Here is a 27,769-nt window from a genome sequence, read left to right as displayed (position 1 = left end):
CCCCCTTTCTTGTTAATAAATGCACAAGATACAAAACATGGCTGGATGATGTTATGCAGCTCTAGACAGCAGTTTCAAATGCAGAGTTGGAGGTATATTTCTAATGTGCAGTATCACATATAAATTATTAACAAAAGTTAAGGAATGAAAGCAGAGCAAAGCATCATCTGCCCAACTAAAGACAGTTCCTGAAACATGCTGAGCAGCATCCCCCTGTACTCAAATCAAATGGGCTGGAGGCAGCTCAGCACCCAGGAGCCCTGGTCCCCTGGCATCTCTTCCTGGTCTCCCCATCTTTCTCCCTGAAGCAATTCAAAAATCCTGAAGGCTTCTTGGAAAGCCAAATTTTCTCTTTCCCTCCCTCTGAAGTGAGAGTGGCTAGATAGGGTTTAGTTTTGTGAGCACTAAGCCTTTTTCCTAAAGCTAAAAATGTTTGTATAGATGCGAACAGCCTTGACCACGTGCAGGAAAATCTAGTGCATTGCTTATCAGTCGATTTGGCTTCACACCAAGAGTAACACACAGCTATAAAGGGCCAACACAGTGTGAAAAAGGAGCTGTTCTACTAGAATACACTCCGTTAATTCTGGTTGAACTGACATTCTCCTAGGACAAGAGCTCAAAACACATTTAGACTGTTGTACTAAGCGTGGCAGGGAATGGAGCAGCAGACTGGTTTCTCTGATGTCACTAAACAACAGGCAGACACCCCCCTGCTTCCTCTCCCCCCACCACAAAACCCCATCAATCTCCTGAGAAAGCAAATGTGGGACAAACTCTCACAGCATCATCTTCCACCAAAATAATATACCAGGTTTTGAACAAAAATCCCCGCCACCCTAGCAGGGAAAAAAAGCCTTGAAAAGTCAAAAATTCCAGCCTTGCTAGACTTACTGTAATTGTCCTTTATAAGAAGAGCCCTCTAGTTATGTGAAATGACATTGCCTCAGCGACCCAGGCTCCCCACGCTCCGCACAGGAAGGAAGCAGACACACATCTCTTTAAGAGCCGTTTCCTCTCTGCTCTATTAATTTCAGAGATTAAGCAAGCCACTCCTTTGTGGCATAACAGAGCAAGATAGAGCCATTGTGTTTGAGGAGAGTCCTGCTCACTGGCTTCCTACCTTTCACTGGGGGGATGCATTAGCACTTTATTCTCAGATGAAACACCAGAAAACTTCCAGCAGCCCTAACACCCCCTCATTCTTAAATTACAGTTTCAGCACAGAAGAGGCCAGCAGCACCATTCCTCTCCCCTCCACTGATGAGGGTTTCAGTGTCTCACTGAAACAGTTCAGGATGTGAAAAAACCAAACCAGTTGCATTCGAGGAGGAATTTTCTTTTCAAGGGCCCTGAATCAACAGGACTTATTTAATCAAGATTATTTTGCCTGGACACACACATCCCACCTCCTGTCCTTCCCTGCCGTGTTGAACTTGAAGCACTAAATTTGCCATAATTTTTTCATCTTCTTTTCTTCCTTTAAAATTTATATTTATAGAATTTATAAAATCTTCTGCTTGCACAAAGTCCCTTCAGCTTGTACCAGATGTCTGATGACCTTTAATAATACGGAGGCCACGGCCTCTCCATTTCAAAGACTATCACCACATCTCGTGTGGGAGCCTGGGATTACATGGGCAGCCAAAGCAACCACCAGCTGACCAGAGCCTCAGCTGTTCCTAAAGTCTTCTGATGGAAGAAGAGAGAAGCAGGAGAAGATTCAGCCAATGAATTTGGGATCCCCACGCCAAGCCTGGGCTCCCACATTTCCTCCTAAACCACGCTGAGATGTTTCATCCTCAGCTTTCCAGGTTTGTTTCCAGGCTGGGCACACAGGACCCTTTTGGAGTCAGCAGCCATAGGAAATTCCACTTTGTGGGGGCGCACAAAGCTGCAGAATCCTTGAGACACGGTCACATTTCTTACAGTGTCAACATGGCCCTGGCTAAACAGAAATGCCATCAGCAGCAAACAGATACCTTCAGGGGGAGGGGGAGACAGATAACACACGCTCAGGGCTTTTGAGCAGCAGCAGGAGTGATCTCCTGGCTGAAGCAGGAGCGTGTGAGCCAGAACACTGTTTGTACTGTACCTTCCCTTGCAACACAGAGTCAGGAACACAAAACTCGTCCAGATAAAACAATCTGCCTATTCAGCAGCTTTCTTTTCATGAGCTGCTTCATCTTTGCAGGCTGCCTCCCCCTTTCCCCTCCCCGCTTCCCAGTCACCAACTGAAAACTTCAGAAAGAAAAGCAAAGGAGAAAGGAGTTGTTCAGACAAAGGGCTGATTCTCTGCGAGGGGAGGGCACACACAGAAAACACGGTCACGGTGTTCTGGGCACAGAGCTGGCACCAAGCTCTGCCAGTATTGTAGGAGTCTGCTCCCCAGGCTCTGCTTCAGGTTTTGGGACCACGCATTTAGAAAAAGGAGGCAGCTGTAGCTCCTGCACCTCCAGCAGCAGCCTCCTGGATGAGCTCCTGGCCAACACTGCAGCTGGGAAATATTTGCACCTCTGCACTTTCTCCCAGCAGCTACACAGGGCAGGGGCCTTGCAAGCTTTTGCCTGTCTGTTGTCAATAGAAATCTTAACCCTATTCAGAGATTTTTCCTCTGAACAGTCTCTTGAAAAAACCAGTTTGGGTGTTCAGGGTTTTTTTTTTTTTTCACTATTAAACAGAGACACTCTTCTGGTGTGTGAATGTAAATCACCAGTTCATATTGCAGAGGTGACTCAACAGCCATTTAGATGCCAACATGTAGTTACTTCTGGATGGAGCAGGATGTGATTCAGCAACTACAGGCAAGTAGCAGTGTATTCATTTCATCTTCAAGGCTTCTTTTTTTCTTAATAAATTAAATAAAAATCAGTTTATTCGTTTTTACTTTGTAGGATTTTTTTTTTTTATTACAGTCATTACTGGTCTAACATAACTCTTCTCTAGTATTCAGAACACCTATGAGGAATTGTAGTATTGCCACACATCAATAAGGCTAAAAATCCTCTGCTTGGCATAACATTTGGCTTAGCCCCTGAAAAGGCTTTCTTCTACATTTTATCAAAATTTCACCCCAAATGCAGCCCCCACTCCAGGTGTTTCACACCAACAGCTGGAAGCAGCTCCCCTGTTGCTCTGTTCTCTCAGGACAGTGCTGGAGCAGGGCACATCAGGTGCTGGCCCCTGCTCCACGGGCACTTTGGAGGATCACAGTCACCTTCCACCCACGTCTGAGCTGCTGGGAACAGCAGAGATGAGGTGATTGCAAAGCACAGGTGAGATGTTTATTTTTTACTGTGTTCTTTGTGAGGTACAGAAATGGCTGCACTGAACATATCAACCTACAAAGCTGAGCAGGAGAAGCCCTGGTTAGCAGGGATGATGCAGAAGGTGCACAGGGATGCAGGGACAGGCTCAGTCCTTGGAGGTGCTCCTTGGCATCTTCTCCTGAGTAGTTCTGAGTGCCTTCATCAAAAGCAGAAATGTTTAACTTTACACTGGGCTTTGCATCAAGGTTGGCAAGGGGGAAGCAAACTACCTGAGCAGTCCTGGAAGATCTAGAAGGCAGGATTTATTAGTTTTAATACTAGAAATCTAAAAAATCTACCCTGTTCATAAACTCAGGAGCCTTGAGTCACTGAAGAAAGAGACAGGGATTTTTTTTTGTAATTGTAATTTTGGAGTTTAGAAGCCCAAACTGAGTGACAATATTAAAATCATCAGTCACAGCAACCTTGTTTCCAACACACAAACCTTTGCTCACATCTTCTGTACAGGCAAATCCTGTTCACTTAGTGCCTTTATGCCCAGCCTGACTAAGGAAACAAACATGCTCTTTGCCACCCACTTTGTGTGGCTGTACTTCCCTGTACCACTTCCAGGGATTAAAGGGAATTTGGTGACGGGGTAGGTCTGGACCAGGCCTTTGCCTTAGAGAGAATACCATGCTTATTGACAGGTGTTTTGGTCCCCAAATCTGGAAAACAGCTTCCCATCTGCTTACAGCTTACTGCAAAACAAACCTGCACTGGGTTAGTTAAAAACATGAACTTAAGTGTTTATGTAAGAACCCTTTTTTCTGAAGTGCAATAATGGTCTATTAGCTTTCATTTAAATCGGCTCCTAATGGAGGTAAATAAAATGAAAAGCATTGTTTTCACCTTGCCTGCCTAAATCCCAGCACACACCAGCTGATGAGCAGTGTCACTACCTTGCTCAGACAAGACCTGAGTCCTCCTGATTTAAATTCTGCCCTGAACAGTTCACCTTTCAGATGTGCTAAATCTCAGCCCTGCCATGCAATAGTTACCTTCATATAGGGTTAAAGCAAAACAGTAGAAATAAACACAAACAGGGCTCAGCACTCTACAGGCACTTCGAGGAGAAAAGGGGGGAAAGCTTAAATTAACCATAGGGCATAATTGCTTCAAAATTTGGTTGTTCAGAAAAAATTACCAGTGTTTCTTTGCACAAGGAAATATGCCTCTAATCTTTGCCAGACACAAAACCAGGAGCAAGGAATTAAGCAATGAGCTAAAAATGGTTCAACTCTAAAAGCAGATTGTAAAGCAAGGGGAAAACTCCCAGGGAAAGCCGAGAATAAGGTTTCTTAATCTTCCACTGAAGGGTCATAAATGTGCAAGCTCAATACCTCACAACCCTTTTTGAGTAAATAAAGGTTTAAAATGTTCTTTAGTGCGACTGAATTCCTTTCCAATGTGACCTCAGCATGCCATTCCTCTGTCTTTATCTGCCGACACAGCAGAGCTGTTGACCTTTCACCAATGACCTGAGCAATCAATAAACAGCCCACAAACTATCTCCGCAGAAATTCTCCACCAACGAGTTCCTCCCTGGCTCTCTGCCGCTCCTGAACTTTTCCTCGGGCCCTGGGCCGTGCGTCAGTGTGACTTAACAAACAACACAGGGCTCAGAAATACATTTTCTTGGGCATTTCCTATCCAAACATATTAAACCTGTAAGTGGTTTTGCTGTTGTTTGCAGTGCCACAAGCTGCTTTCATGTTACTGTAGGATCTACAAGATCTCTGCCTCATGCTAAGCACTTCGTGTTGATTTCCAAGGACAGAATCCAAACTCAAAATAACTCAAATACGCTCAAACTGTTGGAGAGTAAGATAACAAATCAAGAAAATGAAAAATCTTATTAAAGACTTGCCTGAACACCAAGTGGAAAAATTTCATCTTAAAGAACATTATTACACAAAAAATGAACACAGTCAGATGAACACAGCCCGGAATAAGAAGAGAAATTAAGGCAGGTCAGAAAATACTAGTGTTACTATGGATGTCTCTCAGATGAGTTCCAATGCTATAAATTCTGTTGTACTGTCACATTTAATGAAAAAGGATCGAATACAACTTTTCTATCAATATGATTTATGAAATCCTGGCTCAAACAGAGCCATACTTGAAAGGTGTTACAAAATGGGGAATCAGTCAAATGCTGCAATATGTGTTTCTGGGGTAGAGCAGAGAGAACAACCATTCCCTGCAGTGCTTACAGCAAACACACCAGAGCATTGACCAAGATCTGAGAAGCCAAAAGAATGAAAACCATCAGATATCAGCCATAAGCAGAAATGAAACTAATTAGCCCATAGAGTCTTCATCAAACTGAATGAACACAAAGGTAAAGCAGACCTGCAAGTACTGAAAAGGGACTTAGATTATTAAAACTGAAAGAATAACAGTTTGAAGAGCTTATTCCCATGACAACTAAAATGCTTAACAGAGATGGAGTTTCTCTACATCTCTACATGTACAAACACTCATATATATGAACTTCTTACTCTCTATATATTTATATATATATGAAATCTAAGGAAGAGCTTGCAATGGCTCTTAAAACATTAATAACATTTCCTGATCCAAGATGCCTAAAGTTTCAAAACCCAATAAACTGTTAAAATTTGCTTGAACTGCTACTTGCTCATATGCTCCACTTACTCCAGAAGACTAATTTATTGTTTTTCTCCACACAATTAAAAAAAAAATTGGTAGCATGACTGCAACTGTTTTTTGAATTGTTCTCTTACATTAATAATGTAAATCAGTACTAAGTGAAGCATAACATGGTATTCTTTTATATAGATTTTTTTCAGTCTCTCTAACTTGAAAGTATGTTCACTGGGCATTGTTACAACCCACTAATGACAAAGATTAGGTCTTTAAACGGCAGTGGCAACAAAATTTTAATAACAGTGATGAAGTTATTAACCTGCTTGTTGCAGAAGTGTTTGCATTATTGGCTGCACTGCAGAGAGCTGCAATGTGTGCAGCAGCTCTGGTTATTTATTTATCCTTAATATAAACAAGCCAGAGTGGCTCAAATAGCAGCAGTCAACAGATTGCATTGATGGATCAATACAATATTCCACTGAAATGAAACTTCAGGCAGACAAGAGCCATCAAAGCCTTTAAATAAAAAAATCACTTGGCCTTCTTGTACTTTCTAAGTCCAGCTCTTGCAGCCTGATCCCCCCAGCAGGATTTCATGGGTAGGAGCCCCTGCATTTCAGCTGGGCTGTTTCATGCCTGCCCAGGGTGCCTGTGAGAGCTGCTGAGGCTCTGTGTGAGCACAGGAGCCACCTGCACCAAGCCCCAGGCATTTCTGAGGCATCTGCAAATAACTTGGAGAAGGGAAAGAATGACGCTCTGCAGATTTCCACACATGACAGCTATTCCTCAGTGTAAGAGTGGGAGTCAAACGTCCTGTTTGGGATTGCTTAAATAAACTGGCACGGATTTCCAGCTGGGCACCTCTCCTGCACGGTCTGTGAGTGCAGGATGCTGGGTCAGGAAGGAAGTGCTGTGACTGCTGGACAAGGTATACAGAAAAGCAGGAGCCCTTGGCTACCAGCCCTGGTCCTCACCTGACTCCCTGTGACTGCATCACCCCACAGAGCTGCACAGCCACAGTGCTCTGACAAGAGGGACCAACTGGAAATAACAGAGTGGAAGAAAATGCAAGCCCACCTTCCTTTTTTTTTTTTTTTTTTTTTTTTGCCTCTCAGGATGTACAGAAAAGCCCTTGAGATCCCAGCACTCTCGAGGTCAAAGCTGTGTGGGAATACTTGAGCTGTGCTGGGGTTTTGGCTTTAGTTTTTTGTTCTTTTAGTTTTCTTCCCTTTTTTCCTTTTTTTTTTTTCCTTTTAATCTAGATGGAATTAATTGAAAGTGCTGCTTAAGAAGAAAATAAGAATGTAAAACTGCAGAAGCATGATAAGTAGATGTATTAATAAACAGGTTTCTAATTTCTTATCTTTGATGGTATTCAGTACTATTTTAAATATTCTCAGAAGAATCACAAACATACAGAAGGTCATATATAAAATCCCTGATGAAGCAATTTAATGCTAAATTAAAGCTGAAAATAGGTAAGCCCAACTCTTGGGATCTTGGGTATTTTCAAAGACTAAAAAGGAATCAACACTACCCAAAAATACCGTGTGTTTTTCAGATTTTTAAATATTTATTTCCTAAATTAAATCGAGCAGGATTAGCTGGTTCTTACAGCTTAGCAGGAAACAATTTAATTTCCAAGCCAATTGTATATTGACAGTTGGCAACAATGGGTTTGCTTTATAAAAAGAGAATGGGAAAATAGTTGTGCATTTCTGAAACACTTCCAGAGAATTTCCTTTGAGAACACACTGAGTGAAAAGTATACAAACAGGCATTAAACATGAATGTAATTTAATAAATATCCACTCAGCTATATGGTGTGATAAATAGGTAATAAGAACATAATACAGGCATTTACCTTTCAGCTTCCAAAGGAGCTGGAAGCTAAAACAATAATACTTTCATTAGACTCTCCTGCCTGGCATCAAGAGCCAATTTCCACCTATTAATATGGATTTCTATTACCTGCCTTGTGAATACTGTTAACCCATTTATCAAGCAAGAAGCCATATTTTTGTCACTTATTACAAGCAGAAGGGGAGCAGAAGGATTGCTAAACCATGTCACATTAGAGCATCAGATTAAATCATTTGACCTAGAAGATTTTCCACTTACATTTAAAAAAGAAAAAAAACCCACTGCAGCCCTGCTCATCTTACATTCAGTAAGACCTCTTGCAGGACCAATTTTTTCCTTGGGGTGTCAGGAGAAAAAAAAAAAAAAAAAAAGGAAAAAAAAATCAGTCTGCAGACTAATTGTAAACTGGGTGTATGTGTAATTAAACATGCCTCATTGGTTCTCTTGATCTGTCAATAGTGGGTAGGAGGAGGTTGATTTAAGTTAAACGACTCAAGCCTTACGAACATTTGTCCCTTTTTGTGTCCTCTAAGCAAAGCATCACTGAACAGAACCACAGCCAAATATGCGGAGCTCGGAATTAAATTTTTTGTAATTCAGATTAGAGCGGTGCCCAGAACATGCCAGGCAGTTTTCTAAGTGCAGAGGGAGGTGCTGGGACAGGTCCCTTCCTCCACTCCTGATTGCCCAAGAGCACAGATCCCCCACCCTGAGCAGAGTCCCTCTGCTGCTCCCCTCCTGCAGGGGGGAGATGAATGGAGGGATGGCGGTGCTGTGGCAGACACGACAGGCACACAGCTATTAATCACATGTTTGTGGCTAAACACACTGAATTCCCACTTTCCCACAGCGCTGAGGTCTCCTTGTCCTCACAGCCAGTTCTCAGCTGCAGTGAGCAGCACTCAGCAGCTAATGGGTCCAAATGAGCATTTAGCTTCAGATCCCTGGTACCTCCCTGCTCCACCACTCACCTCTCGCTGGGCTATCACAACTATGAATTTGTCTTGCTGTTCACACTGGACCAGATAATAAAACACGTCTGCTTCCATGCCTGGTGCACAATATGCACCTCAGCCACTTCCTCTGGAGCAATGACCCAGGAGCAGTACTTATATTCCTCCCACTCTACACAGCTCAGCTACAGATGCCAAAAATACTTAAGACCTCAATCCACAAGGGATATATACAGGATCTGGTGAAGCCGCAGAATGTGAGCAAAGTTTCTCAAGTTATAATACCTCAAATTTTCTGCTCTATGTTCACTGGAGTCATTGAAGATATTTAAATTGAACTGGGATGTCTCAACTTTCCCTGCCTCATTCTCTACTGCTGAAAGACCACAAACTTGGTCACTTGAATTCAACCACTTGGTGCTCAGTTACCCTCCTCACCTGGCTATTCTTGTTTCAATTCAATTTTGACAAGCCACTGAAGTCTTTCTCTGTGTATCTTTTTGGAAGGCACAGCAGAGAGCTTTCAGCACCATGCACTCCAGTGGGGCCAAGGGACCTCCAAAACTCCCACTGAGAAATGAACATTTCTCTTTTCCTTCCCTGAAACCTCACAGTGATCCTTAAGTCAGTGAGTTACTCAGAAGTCATTGAGCAATCAGGCTGCTCATTATACTCCTCAATGAAATTATTACCACGAGTAATTCTCAGTGCAGTACTACAGGTTAGCCAATCTTACATCCTCATCAAAAGACTCAAAGAAGTTCTGCACTTTTGTGAAACAGATTTTTAATTCCTCTCATAGTCTCGGGTAGTAGTTTTATCCCATATTTTACTGTTTTTCACACTGCAAGTTAATGCACACCCCTTTATTTCTCAGTGGTCCTTTAATCCTTTTCTGTTCGTGCTGCAGCTCAGCACAAGGATGAGGGTATCTCTATAAGCCATGTGCTCAGGAGGCTCTATCAATATGCATGCACGGTGCAAGGCAGAAACATATTTCTGCTGAAGAAGAATCAGAAGTTGGGGTCAGACATTTTATACTTTAGCCAGATTTTGATAAGACATATTAGGAATTCATAGGGCTTTTATCATTTTCAACAGCAAGAGGATTAGACCCTACACTGACAAGAGCAAGAACATCAGTTGTTAGAAGTATGAGCCACACTGAAATACAGTCAAGCACCTGAAAGACAAAATCTATTGTCTGATAAAAACACTCTAAGCACTTGCAAATTCAGCCCAGTGATGACTTGCCGAGTCAGTGCTTCATTTGTCTGGCAGAGTCAAAATTACAATGACTTCTGTTCCAACACTCAAAAATGCAACAGACGTGCAAAGGGAAGCCAGGATTTAAACCATGGCCTCACACAACAGCAAGGATTCAAACTATGCATAATATACTGATGCTTAGGCCATAGGGAAGAAAGAAACAGAAAGAATCTTTATTTGGATTCTAAAATTTTATGCTGCAAGCTTGCAATGTTGACAAAAAGACAAAAGCAATTTTTTTTAATCCATCCATATTCAGGAAAACGTAAAGATAATGATTCAAAAAACCCCATTCTCCTTCCAGTTTGAAGAAAGATCCCAAAACCAAAAAAGAATCTCAGTTTCATCCTTCTTCTCCCTAAAATATTCAGAGCGCTGCAAATGTGTTACAAACTAAATGACTTTTTGTACAGAACTTTTAAAGCCCTTGACTTTTAATAAGGTCGTGCATCATTTGATTTTAATTACAGATTTTTTTATCCCTTAAATTTGACTAAAAATGATGTGATTTACAAAGCAAACAAGCCAGTTAAACAAAGCTAATTAAATTCACTAGAGACAGCCTTGCTTTTCCCCTCAGTGAGTGTTTATTTCAGCTCCCAGTGCTCTGATAGCTCCTGACAGCTTGCTGGGACACAAGAAAGAAGTAGGTCAGGGTAAGCTGGAATCAGCAACAGAGGATCCCATTAGACAGGCTTGTAGGGTAATACGGAGATCGAGGAAGTGTGTGATGTAGTGACAGTGTTAGAGACACATAACAAACAGCCTGAGGACAGCCTCCAGCAGAACCGGTACATTTATCTTCTCTGTGTTATAATGACCCCTCACACGGCTTATCCAGGCTGTGATTTCTCGTACAAGAGGTGCTGTATAAACCTAATGACAAAAGGCGCTCCCGCTGGCCAGGCGGGGCCGAGGCAGCGGCTGCGCTCCCCGGGCAGGGCTGTGCGGGTCTGTGCCCCGCTCCCCGGGCAGGGCTGTGCGGGGTCTGTGCCCCGCTCCCCGGGCAGGGCTGTGCGGGGTCTGTGCCCCGCTCCCTGGCAGGGTGTGCGGGGTCCGTGCGGGGGCTGTGCGGGGTCCGTGCCCCGCTCCCTAGGCAGGGCTGTGCGGTCTGTGCCCCGTTCCCTGGGCAGGGCTGTGCGGGGTCTGTGCGGGGTCTGTGCCCCGCTCCCTGGCAAGGCTGTGCGGGTCTGTGCCCCGCTCCCTGGCAAGGCTGTGCGGGTCTGTGCCCCGCTCCCTGGCAGGGCTGTGCGGGTCTGTGCCCCGCTCCCTGGCAGGGCTGTGCGGGGTCTGTGCGGGGTCTGTGCCCCGCTCCCTGGCAAGGCTGTGCGGGTCTGTGCCCCGCTCCCTGGCAGGGCTGTGCGGGTCCGTGCCCCGCTCCCAGGGCAGGGCTATGCGGGGTCTGTGCCCCGCTCCCCCGGCAGGGCTGTGCGGGTCTGTGCCCCGCTCCCAGGGCAGGGCTATGCGGGGTCTGTGCCCCGCTCCCCCGGCAGGGCTGTGCGGGTCCGTGCCCCGCTCCCAGGGCAGGGCTATGCGGGGTCTGTGCCCCGCTCCCCCGGCAGGGCTGTGCGGGTCTGTGCCCCGCTCCCAGGGCAGGGCTGTGCGGGGTCTGTGCCCCGCTCCCCCGGCAGGGCTGTGCGGGGTCTGTGCCCCGCTCCCCCGGCAGGGCTGTGCGGGTCTTTGCCCCGCTCGGGCTGGGAACGCGAGAGGGAACTCTCTGCGCACAGAGATCAAAGCAGAACAACACTGGCTTTTCCTAACCAGCTTCTAAATCATCATACTGATGATGGTGGTTGCAGTGCCTACACTGGATCTGAAATACCAAGCACGCCAAAGGGGCAAGAGATGCCACAGCTGTAGCTAGGATTGCAGCAGTCCTGTGTGATGGGGCACAGAGGATGCCTGCTCCCACTGAGCTGTTCTCTGGGGGCTCCTCGGGACCAGCACCCCGGTCCTTGGATGCCATTGCATGGGGCAGGAGGGCTTGGGCCTGTGTTCCCATACCACAGCATCTCTGCCTTTGGGAGCAGAGACTGGCTGGGAGGAGAGGCTGAGAAAGCTGCGGCTTCTGCTGGTTTTCCCAGATGGGTTTGATGTGAGATGAAGAAACATCAGTGGAACCAAGGAGGAGAACATAATCAAAAAGACCAAAGTGATCCACGTAAAATATAAAATGCTCTATGTATCACTGTTTTAGAGGATTTAACGTAAGGTGTATTTTTACCACATGTATATATACCCAAATACTTGCTAATGCAACTCCTCCTTCCTGAGGAAAAGTAGAAAAGTATTTTGTTTAAGTGCCTGTACATAGGAGCAGAAAACACACCACCATAAACTCTCCAGTTTCAATATTAAGTCAGAGGCAAGTGGAAAAGCAGAGTGCTAACTCCCCTTGTTCTTGTGACTCCTGCTCACACCATTAAAAGTCCAAAGTGTCCCCACCATCTCTGGCAGTGCTGTACATATACCAAACATTTAAATTATCAGAGTCCATTTCTCAGGTTCACACACAGCCAGAGAGATTCTCCCCAAACCCAAACTGTGTGTCTCACATTAAAAGGAGAGCACAAGTGTGTGCTGTCTCAGAAAATAGGTACTTTTGACAGGAACAATTTGAATTGCCATGGGCATAAACAAACACAAATGGAGAATGTTGTTTTATTTTGTTCAGAGCTCAATACATTCACTCTGCTCAGAGATGTCTCCCGCATCCACTTCACTTGAAGTGCCTAAGTGACTTGGTTTGCAGCAGCAATGGGGGTCATCCTAATAAAACAGGAGTTTCATTTTTCTCACCCCGACTTCATTCCCCCCTTCACTCAGTTAGAGTGCATCGTGCTCAGCATTTATCCCCTCTGTTTCTCATTACAGAAGCTTTCTGCAGCACAATCCCCATCCGGTGGCAGCCACGCTTCCTGTTCTTCAGGGGGTCATGCTGTGTGGTCACTTGCACCCACCCATTTTACGACACCACACATCCCTTTCCTGCAATTTTTCCTTAAGCAGACAGTTCCACTGACTTCACAGAGGTTTGGACTGATTGACGCCTATTTGCTCCACCCCTGAGCATGGAGGTAAAATCCCAGCCTAGTTCAATGTCCTAAAGAAAAACATGCATGTCCTAACGAAAATATGCATTAGGATAAAAGCATTAAAATAAAGGAAGACAAAGAGAATGATCAGAGCAGCACTGCCTGCAAGGAAGGAAGGAAGCTTTTAATAGCATAAAATATAAAATTGATTTGTACACATATTTGATAAAAATCAATACAATTAGCAAGTAACTGAATACTAGAAAGGGAAATTGATTGCTCGAGGGCCCAGAGGACTCAGGGCAATCAGTCCATTCTTCTAGCTCCTCCACTCTTAATAAAAATTTACTTTTTCATAATCCTGCCTGAACTCTTTGCCCATTAATAATGCTGCTAAATAGCTCTTCTTTTAGCACTATTATTGCAGACCTGCTTGAATTACATTTGGAGGCAGTTTCAAGTGGCATGTCCTGGCCATTTTGCTATCTGCAGCACAAACCTCCGAGCAAGAGCATAAAAGAATAAGGGCTAATGAACGGCAGCACAGGCACACTTGAGAAGAGCTTATAAATTTAAGTACCAAAGTTTAAATAAACGGATTACCATAGAATTGATTTGCTACATCAATTTGGTCAGCTTTTGCTGATACATCATTCCTGCCTCAAAAGAGAAGAGCCACCGGTTTGAAACAACTAATTAAGCATTTTGAACCACGGCCTTACAAGGGGAGTGGGGCTGCACTGCTTTGCTCTCCTGCCTCCCTTCTCTCAGCCAGTGACTCCTCACTGCAGCATTAAAATCATTACTCCATGTGAAACAGGAGGCTCAATTTACAGTCAAATCTAGGTAAAATGAAGTGGCTTATATGGCCACCATCTCAGAGTGGATTTCAGTTTCAGCCAAGGGCATCTTCTCTTTTTTCTTTAAGGTAGGATTGGAGGAACTAAAAGGCAATTGCTTTTCCCCACACAGGAGGAGGGAGGCTCCCAGGGGAGCCTGCCAGGTGAGGGTTTCCATTACAGTCAACCAGCTGCACAACCAGATTGAGGATGCACAGAACTCATATGCATCTAGCAAGGAGGCTTCTCTTTCAAAAGATCAGATGCCTTTTCAGACAAGAACTTTCTCAGATGTTAAGCTTTGCCCACTGACTCATCTTAATAGGAAGCTCTTTAAGGCAAAAACTACCTTTGGGCCCTCAACAAGTTCCCTGCCAGTCTGCAGTTCAGGGTGACATGGCCTTTGCTGCAAACCAGGGCCCTGATTTGGCAATAAACTTCAGTATATACTCAAATAGAGCTCTATGAGTAGCCATATCCAAACCAAAGGTAAACAAATAATTTTTCCAGATTAATGGGATCCCTTGCATGCTTAAAATTCAACAATGTAATTTAAGCACTTTCTAATGCAGTAAGTCATTGAATTGATTAAAATCGTATATGCATCTCATCATATTCACTTCAGCAGAGACTCTTTTATTCCAGAAATCTCATTTCTCAGTGGTCCAACCAGACCAATGACTAAACCGGGCCATTGTATAAGCCTAAGGAAAGATCCACAGGTGCTTTGCAACTCAAGTGGCAACCTGTGGGAATGCCTCTGTAAGGGAGGAGGAAGGAGAACAGGCTGGCAGGGCACAAGCCTAAGTGATCCCTCACTGAGTTGTTATGATGTTCTTACTCCAAAGTCTATCCTGCTGCTTCTTCTTCCAAAGAAGAGACATTAGTCTGGACTCAGAAATAGAAACCTGAAATTACACAGTTTCTGTATTGGCCTTCTTTGTAACCATGACCAAACTACTTTAATCTCCTTGCTTCCGTTTCCCTGCCTTTATTAATAAAGCCAAGGGAGTAAAACTTACTTCACCTAACTCATATATCTTTTGTGAAGATGAAATGCTTGCTCTGTGTAAAGTACTTGGAAGATGAAAGACATCAAGTAAATATTAATCATAGTCACCACACCTACCAACAGGATCTTCAGTACACTGATTTGGATCCGTGCTTGAAGAGGCTTTCTTTGTGCAATTCAGGAACTGTGCTTTCTTGGAGTAGTAGAGCTGAATTAAAGCTAATCAGGAATTCCCATGTTAATCGGCCTTCTAGCATTCACAAGATCATAAGAAGGATGATGCTTCCATTTCAAAAGACAGCACAGTGCCACAAAATGAATTACATCAAACTGGCTGAAGCCCATTTACAGCATGGTCATGGAGGAAACTATTGGAGTTCATCCACCGACATTCATCTCAGGGCATACACACTTGTAAATCAGCTCCTATTCAGTAATGAAATGTCGAGTGACTCATTCTTTCTACATTTGAAAAAGCTCTCAGAGAGAACCAAAGAGTCTTTTACTTTCATGTCTGCTTTTATAAACACTGAATTACATCTCCCTACTTCAGGGAAGCTACAATGCTTCAGAACCAGCTGTAAAAGAGAACATTACCGTCCTTGGTTCACAGAATCCAAGGCCACCTTAAGATCCCAAATTGCTGTTGAAGGAGATTTGGGAAGATGTTTAATTAGCAGCTCAGAAGATCTTCTGACCTAGCTTGCCAGTGCACAGCAAGGTGCACTGGTCTCATGCAGACATGCCCCTGAGGCTGTCCCAGGGAAAGCCAGCCTGGGGCAGGCTGGCAGTGCTGCTCCAGGTGCTTCTGCTGTTCCATGCGTGGCAAGGGCCAGATTATTTACTTAACATCTTAAGCAACTTCTGCAGCTCAAACTCAGCTCGTGCAGCCATTGCTGTCCTGCAGGCAGTGAACTGCAGTTTGGCCAGGTGAAAGCTGCCCTCACTCTTTCTGCCTGAACCAGTGAATTCACAAAATAAGGACAGCAGGGCAGTCATACCTTGACTTTTTGTCCCTGTGTTAGCACCAGCTCACATCCAAGGGGCACATCCTGCAGCTGCACAGGGAACAGCAGCTGTGTTTCAGCCAGCTGGGCTGCCCCAGCACTGTGCTCACCCAAAGAAAAATCCTTCTGACAAAACAAAGCAAACCAAGCCATGCCTGTGATCACAGGGAGTGCTGCTCCCTGCCACAGCTCTGCTGCCTCTGGAGAGGCGACACCAGGTGAGATCCTAGGAGCAGAGCAACCACAACAAAGGCATGAAGGGAAGAGTACAAGGAAAAACAAGGCTTGCAAACTTAAAAGAGACAACAGAAATAAAGTAAAGCAGTGCCTGGAAGTCAGTGTCCAAGGAACACAGAACAAATTTGCACACAGGAAGCACTTACTGCTTGAATGGAAGTCGTAGGAGATGCTGGACCTTGTGGACCAGGCATGTGAGAGATTCCAGCCTTACTGAGGCAGTCCTGGACCTGCTGCGCCTCCATCATCTCCCAGATACCTGCCCAGCTTCCTCAGCTCTCCTGTCTCCTTGGCTTTGCCCTCCCTTTGGTCCCAGCCCATCCCAGCTCTCTCTCCCCTACCACTGCCTCCTTGTACTTTGGACCTCTTCACCTCAAGCTCTCAGGCTGTCCATGTGTGGCTGCAGCAGCCCCAGCCCGCGCGGCCGGTGCTGGCAGCGCCGGGCTCCAGCAGGATGAATGCACAAACAAACAAGCTACACTACCAACACAGCTATGCTCCAAAAGGAAATGACCACTGGATGTTATTGCATAACCCTTCTGAATAATGAACGTGTATTTCTTGAAAATACATGCCACCTAATCCCCTTGGCATTACAGACATTTACCACAGGATGGTAATTTAAGTTAATCAAGCCCTAAGCTCCGTGCAAAGTTTAACAGTTTGCTTTGCTACAGTTTGAGAAGCAGATGGCAAAGCACTCGGTGGCACATTTTCTGCCATTCTTGTACAAAGGGCTGTACCTGTTTCTGTTCCAGGCATGAACAGCAACAAATGGATGTTTGCTGAACTACCTGGCCACTGAATACCCTGAAATAACATACACGTAGATGCTCCACAGGGAGGTCTTGTGGGCAGCCAGAATTGGTCATTTCCTGGCTAGTTTGCCATTACTGCCATTCTTAGATATGATAAAATTAAAGCTACAGGCTAGCATAAGGCTCTTTGTAAGTAATCCAGGTCTTATCTGCAGAAGTACCCACATCCACAGGCAGTTCCATGCAGACAAGTAATACAGGTTTTCTTACTCAACAACACTTGACACTGATGCAGTAGCTCACAGTATTTCTATGTACACTGTATTCCAAATGACTCTGCCTGGCATGTGGGCACCAGAAACCAGTCTGAGGGTGGCATTTGGATTTCAAACTACCTCTGTGGACAGTCACTGAAATGCTCTATTTCTGGCTAGTTTGTGGGATGCTGGGCTGGGGTAGAGAAGAACTGACAAGGGGAAAATAGAAATTCATAGATCATGTGTAAGGCCAAAATGCTTTTAAAGAAAGGGCAATTCAGATGGCCTAAGTCAAGCTTTTTCTAATTATGTAGAAAGATTGGGAAGTGCGGTGGTGAGCAATGAACAGTTTATCCTGACACATTCAACATCTTCAAAATTTATAAACAGCAGAAAAAGCCACACTTCTCCTTCAAAACAGGGAGCTGAGCCCCCAGCATGCAGCTAATGGTGGTGTGCACAGGGGATGTACTTACACTAATTGACTGGGCCATGGCCACGGCTGCCCCAAGCATTTCTGAAACCAGCATTTCTACAGCAGCACCGAGCAGAAATGCTTCACATTTATTAACTTGTTTGGTTTTGATTGTTGGATTGGCTCCCCATTCCCAAGGCTCTCAGATTTATTCTTTTAGCTTAACACTACAAAGTAATCAAATCACTCTGTTACAGCTGACAGACTGTGGGAGCCCTGAAGGGGAGGGGAGAGCACCGTCAGAAGAAACAGCTACATTTTCTCTTACATCTTTCACACTTGCCCTAAACTTCAGATTTGACTCATCTACATTTCTGGAATTCAAGAATACTGAACTTTAACTGACATGGGAAGTTATTTGAAGATGCAGGACTTTCACTTGAAATTAAATCTGATCTTCCTCCTGGGATCAGGGGACCAAGATTCACGTCTCCTAAGTACTGAAAAGTCCAAACGCACTCTCATTCTGCTTCAAGTCAAACACAAGTGTTGCTGCAACCAAGAAAACATCTTTCCAATGCTATGTGAATTCAAACCAACAAATTCATACCTAAGAAGAGGAGATGAGATGGAAGATTCAAACATGCCTTTGTGCCCTTCCATCAAACGTGTAGAATAGGTAAGAACAGGAAGACAAAAGAGATGGCTCAGAGAGTCAAGATTAATATGGAAATGGAGAAAAAGGGCATGCCTTGGGCTGGATTTCATGTCTCTCTTCAGTACAATTTATTTTCAGCTTTACGCTATGCAGTATTAGAAAATGCGTAGCACAGAACCCTTGATGTGGAAGACAAAGAAAATTTTTTTGATTTAGATGAATCCCAATGTCCTTGTCTAATGTTACCCAATGCAAAATTAGAAAGAAATTACTGCTGGCTTGGTCATGTGTTTTTAAAAATAATTTGAATGACCCACTGCCTAAAGTATGGACAGGGTCCTCTGTTATTAAATACAAACAAAGTCTGTGCTCAAATTGACAGGGTAAAGCTTGAAGAAAGTCCCCCAATGGGTTTCTTTACTCAAGAAAAACAAGCAAAAAAACCCATGAAGCCTGTGAACAAACAGTCTTACAGGCTTTGGACTTAATATACCAACAATGTCAGGCATTTCAATGCAGTAGCATCAAAACTAGATATTTACTGCTTGGTAGTGAGTAACCCTTTGAAAAGGGAGGAACAAAAATTCCTTTTTAATGAGTCACCATTTGACAGTCAGAGATCAAAACCTTTTGCCTGTATTTCTGACTAGCAGATTGTATAAACTTCAGTTTTTCTCTCTGTGAATGTATTTAAATCAACACAATTAATCAAGAAAATAAGTAAGTTAAGGTAACAGAAAAAGTGAGGTCCTTAAAAGTACCTGACCATCAGCAAGATCTACTGGGCTACTGAAGTATTAAATACATTCAGAAATTATTTCCTTACATAAACTTAGACTTGTGAAAATCCTAGTAAGATTTTAAGTATCTAGACCAAGAAAAGTGAAATTATACTCAGTATCCATCCTGATAACCACATGAAATGAATTATACATCATTATTCTGAAACTAATGTGAATGTTTACATACTAATCCTTGGAGACAAAGCTACTAGTGTGTTTGGAACTTTTACAAATATCTTTGTAAAATATTGACTTTTTTACTATTGCTTTGGACCTCTTAAATCCATGAAGAAACTTAAACCCATGAAGACCCATGACAGAGAATGAAACATTAAAATACATGCCTGAGGGTAGATGCCATTTTTGCCTTTAAATATTTTCTTTAACCCCTACATGAAATTCTGAAGTTTCAGCAAAAAGAAAGATACTATAATGTCATATCAGGGGGAAAAATTAAAAAAAAAAAATCCACCTAAGTTGGCATTACAGCCAAAGCAAAGAAACAAAACTGTTGTTCACAGTGAGGGAAGCTTCCAGTAGGATACACCTGCCTTTATTTTGAATATAATTTCCAACTATTTGAAACGACCCTAAAGACCTCAGCTGGCAACAAGCACTGATGATTTATGAACTATTTAACTAGTTAAGGATACTTAGTGTGAAGGTAAAGGTAAAGCACCATCATTCCCATTTTACAATGGACAAGTAAGAACCTAGGAACTATTTTCTCCTAAAATTGCCTCCAGCAATACATACATACAGATATTCAGGCCCTTTGAAAAAAAAATGTGGATAAATTTGAAATAAGAATAAGCATTACTCAGCCTTGGCTTGTTATATGAAAACTGATATCCACAAAAAATCCCACTTGCTCCACAGAACTTTCAAACCATCCTGAACTTCTGACCAGTGAGAGCATCTCCAAAGCTGACTCAGCTCACAGAACCACCCTGTCCTTCTCATCAGTCGATCTTAATTCATGTTCGATTTACTTGTAGATTGGAAGTAATTAGAGTAAATAACTACACTAACTGGTTACAGTTTGGGAATTGAGACAACTGAAGAAAGAATTCAGAGAAATAATCTGATCTACTACTGTAAAGAGAATCAATCATCTCTTTCCCTCCATTAGTCTTTTTGGCAATCCTGTGTCACTGTTGTCACAAGCTTGGATAACGATGCCACATTAATTCTGCTTTTGAGAAAGGAAATACAAGATGTGACTCTGTAACTGTGTCCTACCTCACCTTGGGGAATCTTTAGGGGAAGTTTCCCATCAAATGCACCTACAGTTTTTACTGAAGGAGAATTACTGAGTTGGGCCCATGCTTTGTAACTCAAATGCACGACACAAAAATATACAACCAATCTTCTGTTTCCATTTGAAATAAACTATTAGTACATAACCAATGATTTTTAAAATCCAACCTTACATGAGAGATTACATTTTCAAAGTTAAAATGACATTTTTTACGAGCCTGGCTCAGAGTTGATGAATATGGTGCTGGATGACAAGACCCCTACCGCACATTTCTGATGTAACACCAACAACCTTTAGCTACATTTCAGCTACATTTCCCTAAACTGGAGGTAGCCTGCATTTCCCAAGCCTAACCTTTCCAAAAGAAAAAAACGGCAACTGACACTTTTGTCGCAAACATTACAGAATTGGAAAAGAAGGAAGTCATTCCATGTTTTGTAACAGGAGCAGATTCACTCTCTTCCTTCAAGACAGCAGGCTGCTCTCAGTGTGAACTGTGGCACTGCTGATGTCACTGTGAGCAGGGACAAGAGGACATAAGGCCTTTTGTACTGTTCCCATGATGCTGCATGTTAAAAAAAAAAAAAAAATCAAAAATCAAAAATCATTATCCAAGCTGGAAGAAGCCCAAGCCATCATAAATGTTTGTTTACTGCAATTTGGCAGACCTTTTGAGAAAAAACAACAAACTGCACTTAGATATGTAATCCTAACCCAAAATGTCAGATGGGAATCAAGCAGAAACCATGCCATTATTTTGAGGAAACCATGAATTATTTGGGGGAAGCTTTTGCTGAGATGCTTATTTGAATGTTTCTCTGTAAGTAGATATCACTTCTATTACTGTGGCTATAACTAACGAGTTAACAACACTATTTACACTAGTACTGTTGTATCATTAGAAACAACAAGATTATGTACTTTAATTCTAATGCCAGCACAATTATTTTAACACCAAGTGTGTCAGATCTGACTCTGTACCCCCTAAATTAATTTCAGAGTAGTGGCTAAATAAAATGACATACTTCTTTGTGCTTTTGTTACAACACGCTCATGTGCAGCAAACTGTGAAGAAAATGTAGTAATTAGAGGTTAAATTAATCCCTGACAGACAGGCAGCTTAGTAAAGCTGGGCCCTCTTCAGAAAACAGAGCATAAAGCCTGCCAGTCTTTCAGAATTAGGCACAAAGAACAGGGAAGATTGGCAAGTCCCTCACTGCTGTGATCCAACCGAAGGGATGGAATGCTGAAAAGTCGGCGTAAGGCTTGGAGCAGCCAATACTACCAGGCAGATCTTGTGACAAATGTGATTTAGAGCTCCAAGGGATTGTTGCTGCAGCCGCTCCAACTGCCTGATCAGGATCAACCACTTGAAATTACAGACAGTCTTTTGCCCAGCAGAACAGGCTTCTAACCACCGTGTAATCTACCTCGAGACATTAATAAAAGCCAACAATGGCATTGTATTTCACAACATAACTAGAAAGTTACCTTGCTGCTTCGGATTTTAATGCAGGTAATGGGGTTTCATTGCCCTCAACAGCGTAAATGTGCTGGGTTACTCTGAAAGCAATAAATAGGTACATCTGGGGTAGATGTAACTCCCAAATCTGCTCGGAGTTTTGAGGTACTTAACTCTAGAGAAAAAGAAATTTACACAGAAAAGAAAAACCATGCAAGAAGAAAGAGGCAGCCAGATCATGATGATGATACCCAGTAAGTATTTCTTTTGTATGTGTGTCATCAGAGGTAAATGTTTTTCCCAATCTCTCTAGCTGTGGCACATGAAAGTAGCCAGGTTTTAAATCCATGCAAACACAGCCTGTTATCAACAGGGGGGTAACTGAAGGGCACCTGTTCTGTGCCGTGCGAGAAGCATCTTGGCTCCTGTGCTGGCAAATCCTGGTGCAGGAATTGCAGAGGCAACACTGCCTCAATTCCCACCAGATATCTTCCCTCAAAAGTGGAAGGTGCAAGGAACAGGCTTCTCCCTGGGCTGATGCTGCTGCCACTCAAGAGATTGTCTGACATGGGGTGACACCTGGCCCTGCAGAGGGAACCTCAATCCTGCCTGCACCAGGCTGAGTACCCAGCTGGCCCTGACAAATGGGAAGGCACGACAGGCACCTGCAGCGGGACCACCAAGAAAATAAAAATAACCCCAAAACCAAATGGGAAAAAAGCAAAGTGCCTGTATTACAATTAAAGTAAAAGTCAAGCAGGGAGCCTGCACAGATTGCAGATCTATGTGGAAGTGCTTTAACAGCACCAGCATTTCTGTCCTACCCAGATCATCAATTATTAACAAATTAGGACATGCCTGATGGGGTACTTATGTAACACTTCTTTATCAATAAAACTGCCAAGTCCCTTCAGGGAAAAGCACCGTGGCTCACAACAAGTCCCAATATGACACCTTCCTCTGGACAGGGCACTCCAGTGAATTCTGGTCTGCCCCTCCTCAGTCTGGCCACCCATTCCCAAAGAGGAATCCTGGGCAGCCCGGCAGCCCCTGCCAGAGGCCCAGGGTGCACCCCAGCCTCCCGTGAGCAGCAGCCCTTTAATCAGGTCAGTGCTTATCAATGGCTCATTGTAGCCAGGAGGCAGCTCCGAGCCAAGGCCATATGAAATCCTGCATCCCGCTGCATCTCCCACGCCTGGGCCCCACGGATACAGCTTCCAGCAACACACTCCCTGGGCACAGCAAGTGTCCTCCAGCCAGTCCAGCTGGCTAGTGGGTAGGGAGGGGAGGAAGGAAACCCACAGCTCTTTCCTCTGCTCTCCCCTTTGGGCACAACAGGTTCTCCACAGGAGCAGAGAGCCAGGTAAAACTCGCCCATCAGAGACAGTACACTGAGCCCTGCTTTGCTTCCACTTAGCTTCCCCCATCAGGTGAGAATGAGCAGGGCAGAGGCACACAACAATTACCTGTCTATACTGAAGGGCCTGATCCTTGAGCCCATAATTCTTGGATCAAATCTGTGCCTCATGCACTACAAAATGGAAAAGGACTGCTAGGCTGGGCCCTGGAAGGAGAAAGCTGGGTGTACTCTCCTACCACCCAACCCAATGAACAGCTTGCAGTTAACCCAGGGCACACACCAAGGGAAACAGCTCTGGAAGACCTACTGCAACTTGGCTAGTAAATGCTGCACAAAATAAGTGCTTTCTTCTTAAAGGAAAGGAATGACTTAGTAATACTTTTTCCTCTATTTAATAAAATGAAAAATATTACCAGTGAGAAGGGCTCCCAAGAGGAATAAGCACTCTTTCCAACTCATTTGCAAGTTATCCCACTCTGACTGCACTGGTCTCTGGCAGGGTTAACTGGTGAGTTCTGAAACCATGGAGTCACATCCTAAGAGCCACAAGCCCTGCTTATGCTGTCACCCTGAGATATACTTCCATTGTGAACTGAGCTAACAGGCCAGTCCACAGCAACTGCAATGAGAAATATCTACCAGAAGACAAGGACATAAAGTGAAACCTCTAAATGACAAAGACCTCAATTTTCTGCACAAAGCACTAGCAGTGATAATACAGAACAAGGGAAGGAGACTGTGATACAAGCACAGACTGTTTTGCAAAGCTTCAGCTGCTGGCAGCCCTGAAATAGGTTACAGAAAGTTAAAATTGTGGTACTGATCACCGCCCGTGCTACAGGGCTGTTTTTAAACATTAAACAGCATTTTACTATTTCTATTTTCACTTAAAACAATATTTCGGTACTTTCCAAAAGCCAGTCCAATCCTGAAACAACCCTAAGGAAGGCAGTACTATACACCCAACCAGCTTCATCACGTATTTTTTCAGCGATTGCCTTTTCAAGGGTATCCCTTTTAGAGGTGCACAACACAAAACTTACTACAAGCACACAGTGGTATCGTGCACATTTGGCATTTTACAGCTGTGCTCTAAAGTTCCCCTTCAAAATTACTGGCAAGGAAGGAAGTTCTGTGTAATTTTAGCACCCAACATCTGAAAAAATTAGAAATGTCCCAACTGTTCTTTGATATGTAGAAAAGAACAGTTGAAAAACTTACAGTTGACTGGTGCTACCTAGGTTACCCATCAATGGCATTGAGACTGGTATATTATTAAGAGAGGTGTATGATGGGAATTGGTTTATTGTGCTGATCCATAGTAACCAACTCCTGTTCGTCCATCATTTATCTCTCTCACCAGCGACATATGGGTTTGTCTATTCACACTCTCAGCATTCTCTCTGCTCCAACAAACAGTCAGCCTTTTCTGCTGGGATAAGGAGATTTTTTAGTTACATCCATTATGTGCGTATCAACATTTATGGCAGGAAGATAATTGCCAAAGAGCTCAAGGGGATAAAAGCTCCCTCTTTATAACACAAACCCCCTTAAAAAATCAATATTGATATAAAACAGTTCAACACAAAGCCTTGGTGTGTCTTCTGCTTCCTTCAGTTCAAAATGCTGGTTTTGGGGGTTTTTTAAACATTGCAAGTCAAACTGGAACATCAGGTAGAAAGTGTTCATAGTGAGTTACACCACTGCTCTTCCCACAGAGGATGATAGAGCAGTGTACAATATTAATTGTTCCTCAAGGAAGTTTGCAGCAAATGTGTCAGATATAAAGAGGACTCCTTGGAGAGTAGCCAGTACCATTTAAACTGATTTAGCTATCTTTATTTGGAGACCATACCAATTACTAATGAATCGTAACTTATAGTCACCTTCGCCTAAACGCTGAAAAACGCTGACACAGCCAGCACCAGGGAACAATGAAAACCTGGGGATTCTGCCCCTCTCCCTATTTCAGGAGCTCAACCTTCTACTACTCCATCCCCCAGTTTGGATAAACCCATTTGTCACAGCTTCTACGTGATTTACTTCACTTTCCCATGGCTATGTACTCATGAAAGTTATTTTAAGGCGACTTTTATCAGAGTGGATAGAACAAAGTAGAATAGAACATTTATTGATTAAATTTCAGGGAGCCACTGAGTTGCACTGTACTTAACCTACAGGACAACTTAGGGATTTTTCTTACTGTTATTCTTGCCCTTGTGTTTCCTTCTGCCTCCCTAACTTTTGTCATTCTCATGAAGCCCATTAATGGGTCAATTCTTGTCCTACAGTCACACCCAGGCAGGTTAGTGACCTCTTAAGCCAGGGCAAGAGTATCACCCTTACACCTGGGATCATGAACTCTTCCAGTAAATCTTCCTGCATATTCAGAAACCATCTATCACAATAGTTTCTTAATCCTGTTTTAAATCTCCAAATGCGGATACACTGTAACATTTACAACGGGGTCAGTAAAAAACATTGTATTTATTAAACACCCCTACCTGTGTTAAGAGGAAGTCATACAAAAAATTCTAAAAATATAACTGCCTTCTTTAATTACTAATCCTGCTCCAAACCCTCTAAAAACTACCTTGGCTTTAAAAAAATCTAAGACACTTTACAGTTCAAAATACTTAGTTACAAAGGACCAAAAGCAAAGCCCTGTCAATATGTGCTTTTCTGATTTTGAAGTATTACTTAAAAGGAATAAAAATAGAGTTGAAAAACCACATGTAAAAAAGAGAAAAAAACCCCTCAGAAAATAAAAAGCTGGATTGAATTTGAGCTGCTCAATTGTGAACACTGAACAGCTTTTCACTCACTCGAGGGCTGTTAACTGCATGTTACCTGCCTTACAGTACAGACTATTTGTTTTTTATCCCTGAGCAACAGACTATTTCCTGGTTGAGTTTAAAAACTCTGTGACGTTCCAATATCAACCCACACATGTGTGTCACTGTCAACGTCAGTCGCAGGAAAACATTAGAAGTCACCCCTTGCTAATGCTTTCCTAACATGGAATTTCCTTGTACCTCGCCCCCCAGCCCACCTCCTCCTTCAGCTGAGAGCATCCTTCCCAAAGTGCATTTTTTTTCTCCCTTCTAAACATATGGCAGGGAGAGAGGACTGAAAATGGGCAGTGCCAGCACTAGATCGCTGCTTTTTTAGGTGCTCGCGTGTAACTTACTCAAACTGCTCTCGCTGCCTTGCACGGGGCGAGAGCGGCCGCGGGGAAAAGTCCCCCCGTGCGTGGGGGCTTCCCCCTGTCCCCGGGGCGAGGGTTCCCCCGGGCACTATCGGTGCCTCCCGCCGCCGCCGTTCTCCCGCACGCAGCTCCGCCCCGGGAGCGGGAGGGCGCGAACCGGGCAGGCCGTTCTGGGGGGATGCCGGTGCGCCGGGGGAGGCAGCACCCAGCTGCCGGGACCGACGGGTTCAAGGCCGTTCCGGCTCCCTGTCTCCCGGAGGCACCATATGGTCCATCTTGCACATCAGCAGCTTTATTTCCCCATCAGCTCGGCCCAGAGGGGGAGCTCCGGGAGCAGCAGCCACCCCCTGCCCCGCAGCCCCCCGGGGCAGCGGCATTAGGCATTACCCGGGGATTACGGGGCTAAGTAGGGGAAGACTCGCGTTATATAACCGGGGGAGCGTTCCGCCCTCACGGCGCTCCCACAGCCCGCCCTCCGCCCCAGCCGGGGCGGCCGCACGGCGGCGGGGGGGGGGAGCCCGGCGCCTCCGCCCCCGGCCCGCGGAAGGGGCCAGACGCAGTTAATCCCCCCGCTGGCGGGGCGGGGGAGGCACCGCGGGGTGCCCCCGCTGCCCGAGGAGGAGGCGGCGGAGGAAGGCTCTTCCAGGAGGCTCCTCGCAAGCGGCCGGTGCTCGCGGCGTTCAGCGGCTTCCGACGGGACGAGGCGAGACGAGCCGGCCGCGCGTCCCCCGCACGCCGCACCGGCGACCTGCCCGCCCGATCGCGCCAGGCCGCGGCTCCGCGGCGCCTCTCGCCCCGCTCCCCGGCCCCGGGCTCCGCCGCCCCCCCGCCGGGAGCACCGTGGAAAACAAAAGCGGCCTTTTAATTTATTGTTCCGGGGGGGAGGCCGGAGGGGGGGCGGTGTGAAAGGAAATCAAAGCCCGTTTTCTTCCCAGAAACGGCCGTTCTCCCCGGGATCCCTCCGAGTCACCCTGGTGACAACCCCCCTCCAGCCAAAGACGAACAAAAGCCGCGGTGCCCCCGGCACCGGCGCTCCTCCGGGCCGAGCAACAGGCCGGGAGAAGCGGCGGAGGAGGGACCGGGAGGAGGGACCGGCTATTGACGGGGGAGAGGGGCAGCCCCTGCCTTGGGGGGGGGACGTGGGACCGAGCCAGCGAGCGCCGTGTTTACCCTGCCATTGCTCTGAGCCCCGATCTTAACCACAGCATCAGAAACCAAAACAGTTTAAAGCGTGAGTCAGCACGCGTTTTGTTCACGCGTTCTGTTCCGAGCACACGGACGGTCCGGCGGCGAGCGGCGGAGGCGCCGCGCCGGCAGCAGCGCCCGCACTCGGGGCTGCTCCCGCACACGCGCTCCCGCAGCTCGGGCTCAGCGCCGCGCTCCACGCTCCCGTCAGGAACAACCCAGGGCTCCTCCGGGGCTCGGACGAGCCTTTTGTTCACAATCGTGCCTATCGAACGTGCGCTTCGGGT

General features: G+C 44.9%; 1 protein-coding gene across 2 annotated transcripts in view; it reads right to left on the bottom strand.

Annotated features, from left to right (window-relative positions):
- MAMLD1 (mastermind like domain containing 1) overlaps positions 1 to 27,769 on the bottom strand; it is a 243,929-nt gene that overhangs the window by 53,250 nt on the left and 162,910 nt on the right. The gene's annotated exons all lie outside the window — the stretch shown is intronic.

This window comes from Fringilla coelebs (genome assembly GCF_963513975.1).
Source record: "Fringilla coelebs genome assembly, chromosome: 11".
Lineage (NCBI taxonomy): Eukaryota > Metazoa > Chordata > Aves > Passeriformes > Fringillidae > Fringilla > Fringilla coelebs.
The sequence above is the reverse complement of the archived record's forward strand: the minus strand, read 5'-3'. Positions and strand labels throughout refer to the sequence as shown.